The sequence below is a fragment of the Carcharodon carcharias genome, chromosome 25 (assembly GCF_017639515.1).
Source record: "Carcharodon carcharias isolate sCarCar2 chromosome 25, sCarCar2.pri, whole genome shotgun sequence".
Taxonomy (NCBI): Eukaryota; Metazoa; Chordata; class Chondrichthyes; order Lamniformes; family Lamnidae; genus Carcharodon; species Carcharodon carcharias.
In genome coordinates, this window is record NC_054491.1 from 22,018,856 (window position 1) to 22,034,517 (window position 15,662).

The 15,662-nt window shown below is 42.7% G+C and overlaps 1 long non-coding RNA gene across 1 annotated transcript in view; it reads right to left on the reverse strand.

The window, feature by feature from the left end:
- Positions 1-6,280: 6,280 nt before the first annotated feature.
- The window catches only part of LOC121269510, a 31,918-nt gene continuing 22,536 nt past the window's right edge, over positions 6,281-15,662 (reverse strand). Inside the window, exons 2-3 of the long non-coding RNA XR_005941363.1 lie at positions 11,610-11,775; positions 6,281-6,318 (exon numbers count right to left, since the gene is read on the reverse strand). This is a non-coding gene — a long non-coding RNA (uncharacterized LOC121269510). The remainder of the gene's footprint in view (positions 6,319-11,609; positions 11,776-15,662) is intronic.

A 15,662-nucleotide genomic window follows, 5' to 3' on the forward strand; every position in this document is an offset into this window, starting at 1 on the left:
GTTTGTGGGAGCTTGCTGTGTGTAAATTCGCTGATGCGCTTCCTACAATCCAACAGTGACTATACTTCAAAAGTAATTCATTGGTTAAAGTGCTTTGGGACATCTTGAGGTCCTAAAAAGATGCTATACAACTGAAAGTCTTTTTTTTGTCTCTGGAGGGGGAAATATAATGACCATACAAGAAAGGAATGGAAACAGAGCCTGTGATTATTCAAGAAGCAAGTCAATATGTTTCCGGAAATGGAACAGTAGACTAGGATGAGAGCCTGGAGTTGGGATCTGTCAGAAAGGTTAAGTTCTGATGGTGGTTCTGATGGTGGGAGGTCACAGACCTGAAATGTTAGCTCTATTTCTCTCTCCACAGAAGCTGACTCACCTGCTGAGCATTTCCAGCATTTTCTGTTTTTATCTGCAGGCAGTTATGGTCTTATAACTCAGTTTGGCCATAATGGCTACACAGTTTGAAAGACTGAAATGTTACGGTACAGATCCAGTGACATGAGCTTTGGTGGTCCATGGCCTCTCCCTGTCTAAGCAACTGCTGGGAAATGCCTCACTCCAGGGCTTCAAATCAGCGACTTCTCCAAACCCATTGACGGGTGGTTCTCTGTCACTGTCACTACCTAATGGTTTCATTTTCCCAACATTCTCAGTCTCCCTTAAATTTGGCTTGGGTGGGATACTGTGACTCATCTGTTTGGAAATAACGTTAAAAGGGATTAGATGGGAAATAGTTGATGGGAACAGAGGGGATGGATTGGGTTAGGGAAGATGGGAAGGATAAATTGGAGGATCATTGAATCTTCCAGCACAGTAGGAAGCCATTCAGCCCATCTTGTCTGCGCTGACTCTTTGAAAGAATTATCCCACTCGCCCAGCTCTTTTCCCGCATCCCTTTAATTTTTGCTTTTCAAGTATTTATCCAATTCTCTTTTAGAAATTATGATTGAAGTCACTTCCACCACTCTGTCAGGCGGAGTATTCCAGATCCTAACGACTCACTGCATTGAAAAAAATTCCCACATCTCTCCCCGGTTCTTTTGCCAATTGTTTTAAATGTGTGTCCTTTGGTTACTGATCAGAAGGTAGGGGATGAGACAGGATAGGAGGGATTGGCTGGACAGGAAGGGTTTGGATCTCACTGCACAGTGGAAGGTGGATAAGTTGGTGGATAAGAATGTCTTGAGCCATGGAAAGAGAAATGCAGAGAACAGAAACATCAGTCACATGAAAAATGTGATTAACCATAAGTTGTCATGCCTGGAATACTGAAAAATGGCTTTTTAACAACTGAAAAATAATCCATATTTTTCAAAACAGTTATAGAAAAAAGAGAAAAATATTTGCATTTATAGAGCATGCTTTATGACCATAGGATATCCTAAAGTGCTTTACAGGTAATAAAGTAATTTTTTGAAGTGTACTCACTCTTGTAATGCAGGAAATGTGGCAACCAATTTATGCACAGCAAGGTTCCATAAATATCAATGTGATAATGACCAGCTAATCTGTTTAATGTGATGTTGACTTAGGGATACATAATGGCCAGGGCAACGGGGATAATTCCCCTGTTCTTTTTCAAAATAGTACCATGGAATCTTCTGCGTCCACCTCAGAGGGTTAAACCAAGCTTCTCATCCACAAATGGCACCTCCGACAGTGTAGCACTCCCTCAGTACTGCACCAAAATGATTGCACTCAATATGAAAACCAATAATCCTTTAACATTTCGCCATATAGTTTGTTTACTTGCAATTCCAAGTGCTACTGTAGAATCTCCTGTTAGCTTCAGTTTAGAACAATCTGCTGTGTCTTCTCCTCCGAAGCTCACTGAGTACCACTGAAACATCTTTAGTAGCTCATTCTATGGAGAGTGAAATAAAAACAGAAAATGCTGGAAAAACTCAGCAAGTCTGGCAGCATTTGTGTAGAGAGATTTTGAGTCCATATAGCTCGTGTTCAGAGCTCTACTGAGTTTTCCCAGCATTTTCTGTTTTTATTTCAGATTTCCAGCATCCGCAGTATTTTGATTTTATTCTATGAAGAATGGGTCTGCCTGAAAACATCAGCCTTTGAAAGCCTTGAACAATCTGTCATTGCTGAAAATATAGGTAAGGCAGCACATCCATAAGCTAACCCTGGTTTTAGGGTCTTGTTTCCCTGAAGCTAAGATTTTGAACATTTGTTCTCTTCTGCCATTACCCCGCTAAAATAAAACTTCATAAGTCAATAGATAGGCCCCGGCTTTAGTGTGGTATCCAATTATGGGCACCATATTTTAGGAAGGATCTCAAAGCTTTGGAGAGAGTGCAGAGGAGATTTACTGGAATGGTACCAGAGATAAGGAACTTCAGTTATATGGAGAGACTGGAGAAGCTGGGATTGGCCTCCTTAGAACAGAACAAGTTAAGAGGATATTTGATAGAGGTGTACAAAAGCATGATAAAGTGAATAAGGAGAAACTGTTCCCAGTGATGGAAGGCTTGGTAATCAGAGCACACAGATTGGCAAAAGAACCAGAGATGACATGAGGAAAATATTTGTTACTCGGTGAGATGCTATGATTTGGAAATGCATGGCAGCAGATTCAATAGTAATTTTGAAAAAGGAATTGGATAAAGCTTGAAGGGGAATAATTTGCAGGGAGTCGGGGAAAAAGAAGGGAAGTGGGACTAATTGGATAGTTTTTCAAAGAGCCAGCACAGATATGATGGACAGAATGGTCTCCTTCTGTATGATTCAATGATTCTAACCTTTCTTTTGTGAAGATGATGATTTATGCAGGGGTCAGTATCAAGGGTCACCAAGGAGGGGAAGGGGGACGGTGGGGCTTGTCACAAACAACAATAGTAACTTGCATTTAAAACTGTAATAATATCTAAAGGCACTTCACAGGAGTGTTAGCAAACAAAGCCGCCGAGTCATGTTTGCAGATATAGTGTTTAGGGCAGATGACCAAAAGCTTCATCAAAGAGGTAGGCTTTAAGGAGCATCTTGAAAGAGGAAAGAAAGGTAGGAAAGCGGAGAGGTTTATCAAGGGAATTCGAGAGCTTTGAGGCTTACGAGCTGAAGGCACGGCTGCCAATGGTGGGTCAATTAAAATCAGGGATGCATAAGAGATCAAAATTGGAGAAGTTCAGAAATCTAAGGAGATCGTAGGGCTGGGAGAGGTTATGGAGATAAAGTGGGTCAATATTGTCCTCATCTGATACCCACTATCACCTTCTAACAAATGTTGCTGAATAGTGATCAAGAATTAGGATCTTGGTTTATTTTGCCCCTTGATAGCTCAGGAATAGAGGCCAGTTGAGGCGCCACCCAGCTGAGCTCAGCTAAATCAGCACAGATCAGGGATTAGAGACTAGTTGTTGAATAAACCAACTTAGTCTCATAATCCAAAATGCGGATATATAGACATTAAGGTGTTAACCCAAATCCGCTGTCTGGCACACTTCAAACACTGGCGGAGAGCCACCTGCTCTTCGATTAGGAACAGAGTGCATTGCCCAAAAAGAGTGCACAAATCCTGTTCCAATTCCCCTACACCCATTATTGGAACTCAAATAAATTCTACAATGCTTTAATTGGCTAATTACAGGCTTGCAAAACCCAGTTTGGAAACAGATCAACAGAAATACAAAAGCTCCAACAATGCTGAGTTTGATAAACTGAGCTCATGGGGTTGAGACAGTTTAGAATCAACCCTGAAATTCTGTTCTCTCACTCACTAACCCCACAGGGGCTGGAGCTTCATTTACAAGGGACTCATGTTGCAGATGACTCAGAGATGACTAAAAGGTTCACGTCATCCTTCCTCAAACAACAGCCAAGCTGAAGAATTTATTTCATTTTTTTTCTTTCCAATGCCTCAGTCTGTTAAATTTAACTGAATATTATTCTGCTGCCAAATATCCATTAAATATTCCCTTCCCAGTCAAAACCCTGTGAAGGACAGGCTGAATGAGCTGTTCCATAACACCAGCTCCAGCAAGGCAGAAACCATTCAGACGTGCAGCCCCAGATCCCCTTGTGAGCACAGTTGGAATGATCCTGCGCCATAATGTTTTCAACAAGTAGAGCAAATAAATTATACATTTAAGCGAACCTGGATTCTGATAGAGGGGTTCGGAGGTTTAGGGAATAATGGATACCCAGGAATTATAGGTTGGAATCTAAGCAAGGGGTTTGGGATGGATTAGATATAAAATAACAAATACCCGGAGTGACTTACAGTCTGGAATTTAATCGAAAGGATTACACGTAAATAACAGAAACCCGGGAAATTATCATGGGGAAAGAGAAGTGGCAGAGGCATTGAACAAGTATTTTGTGTCTGCCTTCACAGTAGAAGATACAAGTTTCACACCAGAAATAGACGGTAACCTAGGGGCTAAAAAAGTGAGGAAATTAAAGAAATTAATATCAACAGAGAAGAAGTATTGGAGAAACATAAGGCACTAATTTCTGACAAATCCCTGGGACCTTATGGCCTACATCCTAGGGTTCTAAATAAGATAGCTAAAGAGATACTGGATGTGCTAGCTATGATTTTCAAAAATTCCTTAGATTTGGGAATGGTCCCATCAGATTGGAAGTTGAGAAATGTTCCATCACTTTTCAAGAAAGGAGGGAGAGAGAAAACAGTGAACAACAGGCCAGTTAGCCTAACATCAGTCATTGGGAAAATGCTGAAATCTATTATTAAGGAAGTCTTAACAATGCACTTAGAAAAATCATAGAATGATTAGAACAAGTCAACATGATTTTACTAAAGGGAAATCCTCTTTATTAGAGTTTTTTGAGGATGTAACTAGTAGTGTAAATAAAGAGGAACTAGTAGATGTAATATATCTGGATTTCTAAAAGCCATTTGACAACGTGCCATACAAAACGTCAATAGGCAAGATAAGGGGTCATGGAGTTGGGGGTAATATATGGATAGAAGTGTGGATAGAGGATTGGTTAACAGACAGGAAGCAGACAGTGGGCATATATGGGACTTTTTCACTTTGGCAGGCAGTGAATTGTGAAGCTATTTACAATCCAGATTAATGACAGAGAGTAATGTATCTAAGTTTGCTGATGACACAAAGCTAGGTGGAAAGGTAAGCTGTGGGGAGGATACAGAGGCTGCAAAGAGATATAAACAGGCTAACTGAGTGGGAAATAAGATGGCAGATGGAGTATAATGCAGGGAAGTGCAAAGATATTCACTTTGGCTGTAAGAATAAAAAAGCAAAATATTTTTTAAAAGGTGAGAAACTTGTAGGTGTTGATGTTCAGAGACATGGGTGTGCTTGTACAAGGAATGCAGAAAGTTAGTATGCAGGTGCAGCAAGCAATTAGGAAGGCAAACGGCATATTGACCTTTATTGCAAGGGGTTGGAGTACAGGAATAAAGAATTTCTGTTACGGGGCTTTGGTGAGACCACACCTGGAATACTATGTGCAGTTTTGGTTTCCATATTTAAGAAAGGATATACTTGCATTGCAGGTGGTTCAGTGAAGGTTCACTCAATTGGTCCCTGGGATGAAGGGGTTGTCCTGTGATGAGAAGCTGAGTAAATTGGGTCTGTATTCTCTGGAGTTTAGAAGAATGAGAGGCAATCTCATTAAAACCTACAAGATTCTGAAGCTCCTTCGTAGAGTGAAGGACTGAGAGATTGTTTCCATTGGCTGGGGAATCTAAAACATGGGGGTACAGTCTCAGGATAAGGGGTCGATCATTTAGGACTGAGATGAGGGGAAATTATTCTACTCAAAGGGTTGTAAATCTTTAGAATTCTCTAGCCCAGAGGGTTGTGGATGCTCCACTGTTTAATATATTTAAGGCTGGGATAGACAGATTTTTGGTCTCTCAGGGAATTAAGGGATATGGGGAGCAGGTGGGAAAATGGAGTTGAAGCCCAAGGTCAGCTATGATAGTATTGAATGGCAGAGCCATGGGGTCTACTCCTGTTCCTATTTCTTGAGTTCTTGTGGGGTGAGATATAGGCTGGAATCTAATCGAGGGGTTCAAGATAGATTAGATATAGATTAACAGAAAGCCGGAATGAGTTGCATTGGAGGGTATTCTGATCAGTGATGAACCCAGGATGTTGATGATAGAGGATTCAGAAATGGTAATGCCTTTATAGTTCAACAGGGGATGTTTAGATTTGCTCTTGTTGGAGCTGGTCATTGCCTAGTAGTTGGGCTGCACGAATGTTACTTACCACTTATCAGACCAAACATGGATGTTGTCCAGGTCTTGCTGCATATGGGAGGAATTCCAGATCTTAGTCCATTGCAGCTGAAGGCACGGCTGCCAATGGTGGACTGAAAGGAGTGGGGGATGAACAAAAGGTCAGAGTTGGAGAAATGAGAGTTCACACTCTAAGATATAAAGCACATGATTGATAATCATCAGACTGTTGTCATCTTGGATTAGCTTGTAGTTACACATTGCCTTACCCTGATTTGTCAGGTTTATTATATATCAACCCTGCAAAATGACTATTACCTCATATTCCCCTATTATTCCCAACATAACCATAAAAACAGGGCTCCCCCAATGACTCACTGGTACAGTCAGTGCTCCTCGTGTTCTAAACCTCACCCACCAGAAAGACCCAAATTCAATTCCTGTGCCTCCAGCTCGTGCTGTTAGCTGATGTCTGCTGGAGCTGCAATCGGGTGAATTGCTCCAGTGCCTTTATGTTGGGAGCAGTGTAGCTCAGTTCCTGCACCTGATTGTCGTCCAGTGACTTCTCACATTCACTGAATAGCTTCACACACACAATAGTTTCTTGTGGGATTACAGGAGTTCAGGACATACAAAACTGTACTCCAGTGACAGTCAATGCCTTCAGGAACTGTGACCCAGAGACAGTCAGTGTTTTTAGGTGGCTGGGGGTAGGGGAAAGGAACTGAAAGGAAACAAGAATATTTTAAAAGTTAAAACAACACAAATCTGGGACAGATCTGCAAGGCGCTGTAATGACCCATTGCTGTGTAGGTGGAGGCTGACATTAACCAGTGTGAGTCACTCCTATACAAACACATTCCCTTTATAAAATAGTTGCCTGCCACCACCATCTTCCTCTTCCTTTTCCTCTTTAAGGAGAATTCAATCATTTCTAGGCCCTGAATCACTTCCTGCCTCGCCTGCATAAGGGATGTTTATTAAAGGGATATCACCATTACTTCATCATAAGTTTGGCTAAAGCACAATTTAAGTCAGGGAGCATCAATGTATCTTATTTTGCGCTCTGCCTTCTGGTGATATTATGGTATTGGCCTGTCCTCCCTTCCTCAACGATCTCCAGCTTAAAAGGTTTGCATATTACTGAAGTGTCTGCTCGCAGGTGTCCCAGCAGGTTAATACAGTGAGCGGTTGAGACATAAGAAATCCAGATTAAGTCTCGGAGTTGGCGAATCTTAGCTGAAGTGGTTTTCAGGGTCCTCCAACTGGTCTCAGTGCCCCGACTTAGGGGTGCAAGAACTGGCCAGGGTTCCTGTTTCCTCAAATCCCACTTCAGGGACTTGAGCACAATATCCAGGCCGACACCCCCCGTGTAGCACTGAGGGAATTCCAAACTATCAGAAATGCCATCTTTCAGTTGAGCTGTTAAAGCAGTTTAAATCTTGTTATTTTATACAATGTGGAAAGAGCTTGGATACAACATTTCTTCCTTACTTCTTGCTTTCTTGTTAAACTGAATTGAGACATTAAACCTGCCCTCTCAGGTGGATGCAAAATATTCCAAGGCACTATTCCAAAGAAGAACAAGAGAGTTCCCCTAGTACCCTGTGCCAATGTCAATCCCTCAATCTACAGCACAAAAGCAGATTATCTGGTCATTTACCTCATTGTTGTTTGTGGGAACTAGCAGTTTGCAAACTGGCTGTGTGTTTTCAATAGTGAGCACAGTTTGAAAAGTACTTCATCGATTGTAAAGCACTTTGGGATGTCCTGAAAGGTTGTGAAAGAGGCTATTTAAATCCTTTCATGATTATTATCTACCCACTTGGGCTAGAAGTGCACACGCTGAAAGACAGACCTGAATTTTTCAGGTGGTGAGTGGGCTGGGCCCGCGATCGGCTCCACGCCGCCATTTTATGCGGGCCGGCCAATTAAGGCCCTCCCAGCGTAATACATGAGCCTGTGCGGGCAGGGGGAGGAGAGAGAGTCGGGGCCAGCGCTCTTTCTTGCATGCACATGAAAGAACGCTTCAATCTCCCTGAGGCACGGAGCTGCCTCGGGAAGATTGAATCAATATTCAAAAAATTAAATAAAAGGTTTAAAAATGTATTTAAACATGTCCGGTCTCATGTGACTGTGTCACATGAGATGGGACATGTTTTATATTTAGGAAATTTATTTCATAAAAGCTTTAGGAAACCTCATCCCGCTCGTGGATGAGGTTTCCTAAAAACGTGAAGGCCACTTGGCCTTTTCGCCTGCCTGCCAGCCTTAAGGTTGGACGGGCAGCATTAATAATGACATCAATTACTTTCTTAATGGTCTTAATAAGCCGTTTACATCTCGGCGGGCGTGCAGCTGAGTCTGGCGCGAATGAAATATCGCGGGGCTGCATGATGACGTTGGCACACACGCCCGTGTTGGGCCCACTTCTGCACGCCGACTGAAAAATCCTGCCCGTAGAAACATAGAGAATAGGAGCAGGAGTACATCATTCGGCCTTTCGAGGCTGCTCTGCCTTTCAATATGATCATGGCTGATTCTCTATCTCAATATCATACCCCATGCTCTCCCCATACCTCTTGACGCCTTTGGAGTGCAGAACGAGAAAAGGACTGACACTCAGGGATGAATTTACAGGGTCCCATCTGGGGGTGGGGTTGGGGGTGGGATTGGAAGCATAGAGCATCTGAAAATACCAGTGCCAGCTGGTGTGCTGGTTTCCTGGCACCAGCCATTTTAGCAGAGGTGGGATCGGGGTCAGTGGTGCTACCAGTTCTCATGGGGCAGGTAGCCGATTAAGCTTGTAAGAGCCTTGTTAAGTCCAACTGAGGGTGGCGACTGGAATTTTCCAATTGGCCTTCAGTTTCCTTCACTTGCATGGGCTAATTTATGTGGCAGGAACACAGTAGCAGGTCAGGGAGCTTCGGGCAGCCCTCGAGGGCTTCCCTCCGTTCCTGGGTGCGAAAGCAGCCACATGCCACCCTGTCGAGGGATTCTGGTCTACACCCTCCTGCTCCCCCTCCACCCACACTCCCACAGCAGCGGCCTGACTGCAACACCAACTTTTAATTAACATTTTAAAAAGTTGCTGAGAGGGTGCCACCATGTTGAAGCACCCTCTCTGTTACTTACCTGCCATCACAGCCTGCTGTTGCTCTCAAGATGGAATCAAATCAGATTGGCCCTCCAGTTTTGAGGGCCCATCCTTAACTGGGGGCGGAGAACCTCGTTCCATGTTAATTAAGAAGGCGGCCCCTGTAAAAATCCCAATGAGTGACTGCTTCCTGCCGGGAGCAGGTTCGGAAACAGTTCCGATTTCGGTTTCCCACCCCCAGAGGGAAAATCCAACCCACAGTGTCGAAAATGACACATGCAGAATGGCCATTGGCTCCAGATACTAATGGATCCTCTGTCCCAGTTGGTGTTTTGTTTTAGCGGTGAGCCCAGGTCTTCAAGTGGACAGGGGAAAGAGAATATTGACAGAGAATAGGAGGGTGAAAGAATCATGACTATTTCCACACCACTTGGAGCAAGAAATGTTGTATTCAAGCCCTTTTTCCACATTGTATAAAATAACAAGATTAAACTGGGTGTAAAGGGTTAATTCTTCTTTTAACCATCTCCTTCCAAGTCATGCCCTAGCAGGACTTAATTTTTGTCAAAAGAAGTTAAATGGGCTCAGCTGAAGAAACTGGAACTCTGTTAACTTCAAGGAAACCAAGTTCACCAAACATCAATACCCAAGACAGCCCCGGCTTCAGTGCAGTCAGTATGAGCTCCCAGTGACCTGGACCCAAACCACCGGAGATCCAAGTGACTCCCACCAGTGGCTGTTGCTTCAGTGAAGATGGGGCTGCAGGATGCTCATCAAGACTGTCTGCATTAACATTTTTTTTAAAAAAAGGGTTGCTCTCTTTTCGAAGTGGGTGGGTGAGCTTCAGCATTCTTTTGAAAAGGAAAATCAGGATTCCTCCTCCAGAGAAAAATTAAACTGTCCAAACAAACAACAACAAATAAACATCTTTCATCGTGAATTCGAAATGCTGTGATGAATTAACAATTAGACATCTTTACCTTTTAAACTCCAAGTTAAACATTTTAAGTAAGCAAATTGCTTTAAGGAGAATTTGGACCGCTTTAAATGGAACATGTCTTTGTGAGGGACCATCCCTAAATACCAGAATTTTCAAGAAAAATTGCAGAGATGTGATGGGGTTGGGGTGGTGAGAAAGGAACATGTTTATATACAAAACAAGTGGGTGTTCTGCGGTTTTGGTCATAGTCAGTTGGATGGTACTTTATTTTAAAGGGAAAGGAATGCAAACACAATGATTATCCTCTGCTAAGGTATGCTTTCCCTTTCAGGTCCCAGAGTTTAATCGCTATGTAAATAAACACAGGTTGTGGTCAGTCAGAGTTTAATTGCAGTGGTATGGGGAAAGTCTGTGCAATGGTAGATGTTTGTAAATTACTGGCGCCAGGTCAGTAAAAACCAGCACAAATTGACGCACTTTCTGGTTTGTGTCCCTTTGGCACTTTGGAAGGTGATTTTTAAAGTGTGATGAAATCTGTCAAAATTTTGTAAATAGATATTGATGCAAACATTTTTTTATAAATGAGCCTTTGAACAGATGAGATGGCTGGCTGGCAAGTGAGGTATTTGAAAACCAGGCTACAATTTTGAGCTGGATTGCATGCGCATTGAGGTAGTACATTTACCCACATGCGCAGCCTTAGCTATGTCCTTTTGTCACCTCCAGACTCAAATATTCCAATGTTCTCCTGGCCGGCATACACCTGCTATCCTGTATAAACTTGAGCTCATCCAAAACTCTGGTGCCCATATCCTAACATACAGCAAGTCCTATTCACCCAATACCCCTGCGCTTGCTGCCTCCATGGGCTCCCGGTCTGCCATTGCCTCAATTTTAAAATTGTTTTCAGATTCCTTGCTTCTCCCTATCTCTGTAATTTCCTCCAAACCCAAAAACCTCTGAGATCTCTACACTCCTCCAACTCTGGCGACTTGTACATCATTTAATCGTCCCATCATTGGTGGCTATGCCTTCAGCTGCCAGAGCCCAAAGCTCTGGAATTCCCTGCCTAAACCCTTCTGCCTCCTTTACAATGCTCCTTAAAACCTACTTCTTTGCTGGAGCCTTTGGTCATCTGCTCTAATATGTGGCTCATTGTCAAATTTTATATGCTAATGTCTCCTGTGAAGTACTGTGTGACACTTGGGTCCCATATAAATGCATGTTGTTGTGTTTTATTTGAATGCACAGTCTGCTTTCTAACTGGTTAGCACAGCTCTTGAGTGTGGAACTATACAGAATAGGACCACGTTGTCCTGTCAAGATTTAAGGGTGGTCCCTAACACAGCAATGCAAACAAGTTTAATAGATTTTTAAACTAAACGTACCTGCCGGGATCAATCCAGCTTTTGACTTGCTGGTGCCCACACTGCTACTTCCAGTCACTGGGTATTCGACAAAACCAGCGTGGAACAGTATTCTTGCTAATGCTGGATCAGAGCAAGAGAGCCCAGTTTGAAATGCACCAAGCTCCACATGTTTATTCTACTCAACCTTTAACAGAGAGAAAAGGAATATCGTGTAACAGATGTCGGTGATTGCATTCAGCATTGATTTAGGAGCATGGGAACAGAAGGGGCCGTTCAGCCCCTCAAGGCTGTTCTACTATTCAGTTAGATTGTGGCTAATCTTTATCGTAACTCCATTTAACACCCTGGTTCCATAACCCTTAATACTCGTGCCTAATAAAAAACGATCAATCTCAGTTTTACAATGTTCTTTCTATTTTATAGTAATGATGATGGGTAGACCCACTAATACAATGAGTTTAGGCACATCCCATTGAGCAACTGTTAGCTGATTGCAAATGGAAATATCAGGAGACATGCTACCATTGTTTTCACTCTCAGTTGATTAAAAAGAGGACCCAAATGTAGCCAGTATTTCCCTCCTAATCACTATCCAGTAAGGTGAAGCCCAACACAAGCTGGAGGAACAGCACCTCATCTTCCGATTAGGCACTTCACAGCCTTCTGGACTCAACACTGACATCAACAACTTCAGGCCATGAACTCTGTCCTCCATTTTGATTTCCCCCCTACCAAGTGCCAGTCTGTATCTTGTTCTCATGTTTTTGCTTTCAGACAGGGCTGTCCTTTATTCTGTTAATAACACATTCTGCTATTTTAATTTCAGACAGTGCTGACCTTTATTCTGTTATTAACACTTACTCTGACCAAGCTTTGGGTCTTTAATACTATCATTACCTCTCCCTTTGCCTGTGTTCTATGACATAATTCTCTTTTTGCTCTACCTGACCGTCTCCCTTTATCAACAGCATAAAACTCATCACATTCCTACCTCTCTTCAGTTCTGAAGAAGAGTCATATTGGACTCAAAACGTTAACTTTGTTTCTCTCTCCACAGATGCTGTCAGACTTGCTGAGTTTTTCCAGCATATTCTGTTATCATTTCATTATCCAGTAAGCCCAGTCCTATGTGTGTGTACATAGATAGGGTTTGGGAACACCTGGAACATTTTTCCGCTGTGGAATTTCCTGCTAGAACCCATTGCCTAGGCTTAACCGTGACCAGTTGGGTGAAGTATATTAGGGGAATGTTTGAGGTGGGAGGAGGACCCCAAGCAAAGGAAGGCATTTCTCTACCAACTAGGGGAGTGGTTGAGGGGGGCTGGAAAATAATGAATCAATCAGCCCCAATGGACATCTTACATCTCCTGGTGGTCAGCATCTGAAATGAGATGATTTACCGAGCAATTCTGTGGAATAGTTGGGACAAGTATAGTTCTGGTCATTGTCACATTGCTGTTTGTGGGAGCTTGCTATGTATAAATTTGCTGTTGTGTTTCTTACATTACAACAGTGGCTAAACTTCAGAAAGGTACTTCACAAACTGTAATGCACTTCGGGACATCCTGAAGATGCCGAAGGCTCTATATAAATGCAAATTATTTATTTTAGAAGTAGACTTGTTATAGTGCCATGCCCAGTTAATTCAGCTCAATGTTGTAAATTCACCTTGTTCTCCTGGATATTTCTTTTCTCCCCAATAACTCAAAATTTGCCGATGACATCAAATCGGGGGTGAGTCACTCACGCAAGTCATCACCAATAAATCCAATAGGGAATTCAGGAGAAACTTTTTTTTAATCAAACAGAGTGGTTAGAATGTAGAACTTACCACCATAAGAAGTGGCCGAAGCAAAAAAGATGTATTTAATCAGGAGAGGGAGATATGTTGATGAGATTAGATGAAGATGGGAGGACGCTCAGAAAAAGCATAAACACCAGCATGGACCAGCTGGGCTGAATGGTCTGTTTCTGGGCTTTAACTACTTTGTAATACTCTACCCTCCTCTTTTCCTGTGGGCACTGACTCATGTTATGTTTTACAGCGTGTCAGCTGCCCTATGTTCCAAATGACTCTGCATCATTTGTGTGTATAGCTGGTATGTGTTATTTGCCTGCATAGTTTGGAGGGTGTGGGAGGGGTGTGGTGAGCAGGGGTGGGTGGGGAGCGCTTGAGGGTATCACAGACCAGCCTAATCCAGGCTACCTACAAGGCACAGGTCAGGAGTGTGATTGAATACTTCCTAATTACCTGGATGAGTGCAGCTCCAACAACACTCATGAAGCTTGATACTACCCAAGACACAGCAGCCCACTTGATTGGCACCCCACTCACCACCTTAAAAATCATTTACTCCCTCCACCACCGATGCATAGCAGCAGCAGTGTGTACCATCTACAAGATGCACTGCAGGAACTCACCAAGGCTCCTTCAACAACCTTCCCAATACATAACCTCTGTGACAAGGACAAGAGTAGTAGGTGCATGAGAACAACATCATAAGAGCATAAAAAATAGGAGCAGGAGGAGGCCATTCAACCCTTCAGGGAAATCATGGCTGATCCTCTACCTCAAACATCATTTTCCTGCACCATCCCCATATCCTTTGATGTTTTTAATATGCTGAATCTATTGATCTCAGTCTTGAACTTACTCAAAGCCTGGGTCCCCAAGTTCCCCGCCAAGTCACACACCAGTCTGTCTTGGAAATATACTGCTGTTCCTTCATCGTTGCTGTCAAAATCCTGGAACTCTCTCACTGACAGTACTGTGGCAGCACCTTTAACCCACAGGCTGCAGTGGTTCAAGAAGTCGGCTCACCACCATCTCAAGGGGTAATTAGGAATGGGTAATAAATGCCCACTTAGCAATTCCCACATCTCATGAATAAATAAACAAAAAAAATACTGCCCTGTTTCAAAGCTCATTTAACCCAAACCATCTTACTGCAGTTTGTCTTAAGTTGTGGCTTATGGATCCAAGAGCGGAGAAGTATAATGGATGTATGTCCATTTGTAGATTTAAAATGGTTACAGCGGCATTGATTGGCTGAGGTTCATGGTCATGTGGATATTGCATGCTGTTGGGTCACTGTACACTTCCCCCTTAAGGGTGAAGGGCAGAACAGGAGAAAAGGAAAAATACCAGCTCTCCAAAAGACTGAGGTGAAAATCCACCTATTGTACATGACCGAGTACAACCAGTTGCACTTTATCATTAAAACAACTGATGCCACTGTTTTGGTTGTTTCATGGAACTGATCTATATCCATATAGAAATCTCTTCTGATAGCGGGATTAGTGCTCACTAGTTATTCATCTGGGAGCTTGACTTGTTGCCTATTATGAAAGTCATGATGAATTTTTATAAAACACTGGAGTAGCGTATAGGAAACACAATTTAGGAAGGAGGTGAAGGCTTTAGGGAGAGTACAGAAAAGATTTACGAGAATGGTTTCAGAGTTGAGAGACTTAGATTTGACAAGAGAAGGTTGAAAGGAAATTTGATAGAAGTGTTAAAATCTTGAAGGGTCTAGACAGATTAGATACAGAGAAACTGCTTCTTGGAGTGTGAGTCGAGAGCCAGAGGACACAGATTTAAAATGACTTGCAAAAGAATCAAAGACAACATAAGGAAAAGCTTTGTTACACACTAAGTGGTTATGGCTCAGAATGCACTGCCTGAGAGTGCGATGGAAGCAGGTTCAATTGTGGCTTTCAAAATGGAATTGGATAAATACTTGAAGGGAAAAAAAACTGCAGATATAGTTGGAAAGCGCAGAGAGTGGGACAAGCTAAATTGCTTGTGCAGAGAGTTGGCATGGACATGATGGACCAAATGGCCTCCTGTGCTGTAACCATTCTTTGATTCTATTTCATGATTTCATGACATGATCCCCTGCCTCTAACAGACTTGCCCAGTCAAACCTACACATTTAAGGCGAAGTCAGATAAACACATTAAGGAGAAAGGAATAGGAGGATAAGGTAAGATGAAGAGGGGGGGGAGGAGGTTCATGTGGAGCATAAACACTGGCATAGACCAGATGGGCTGAAAGGCCTGTTTCTATTC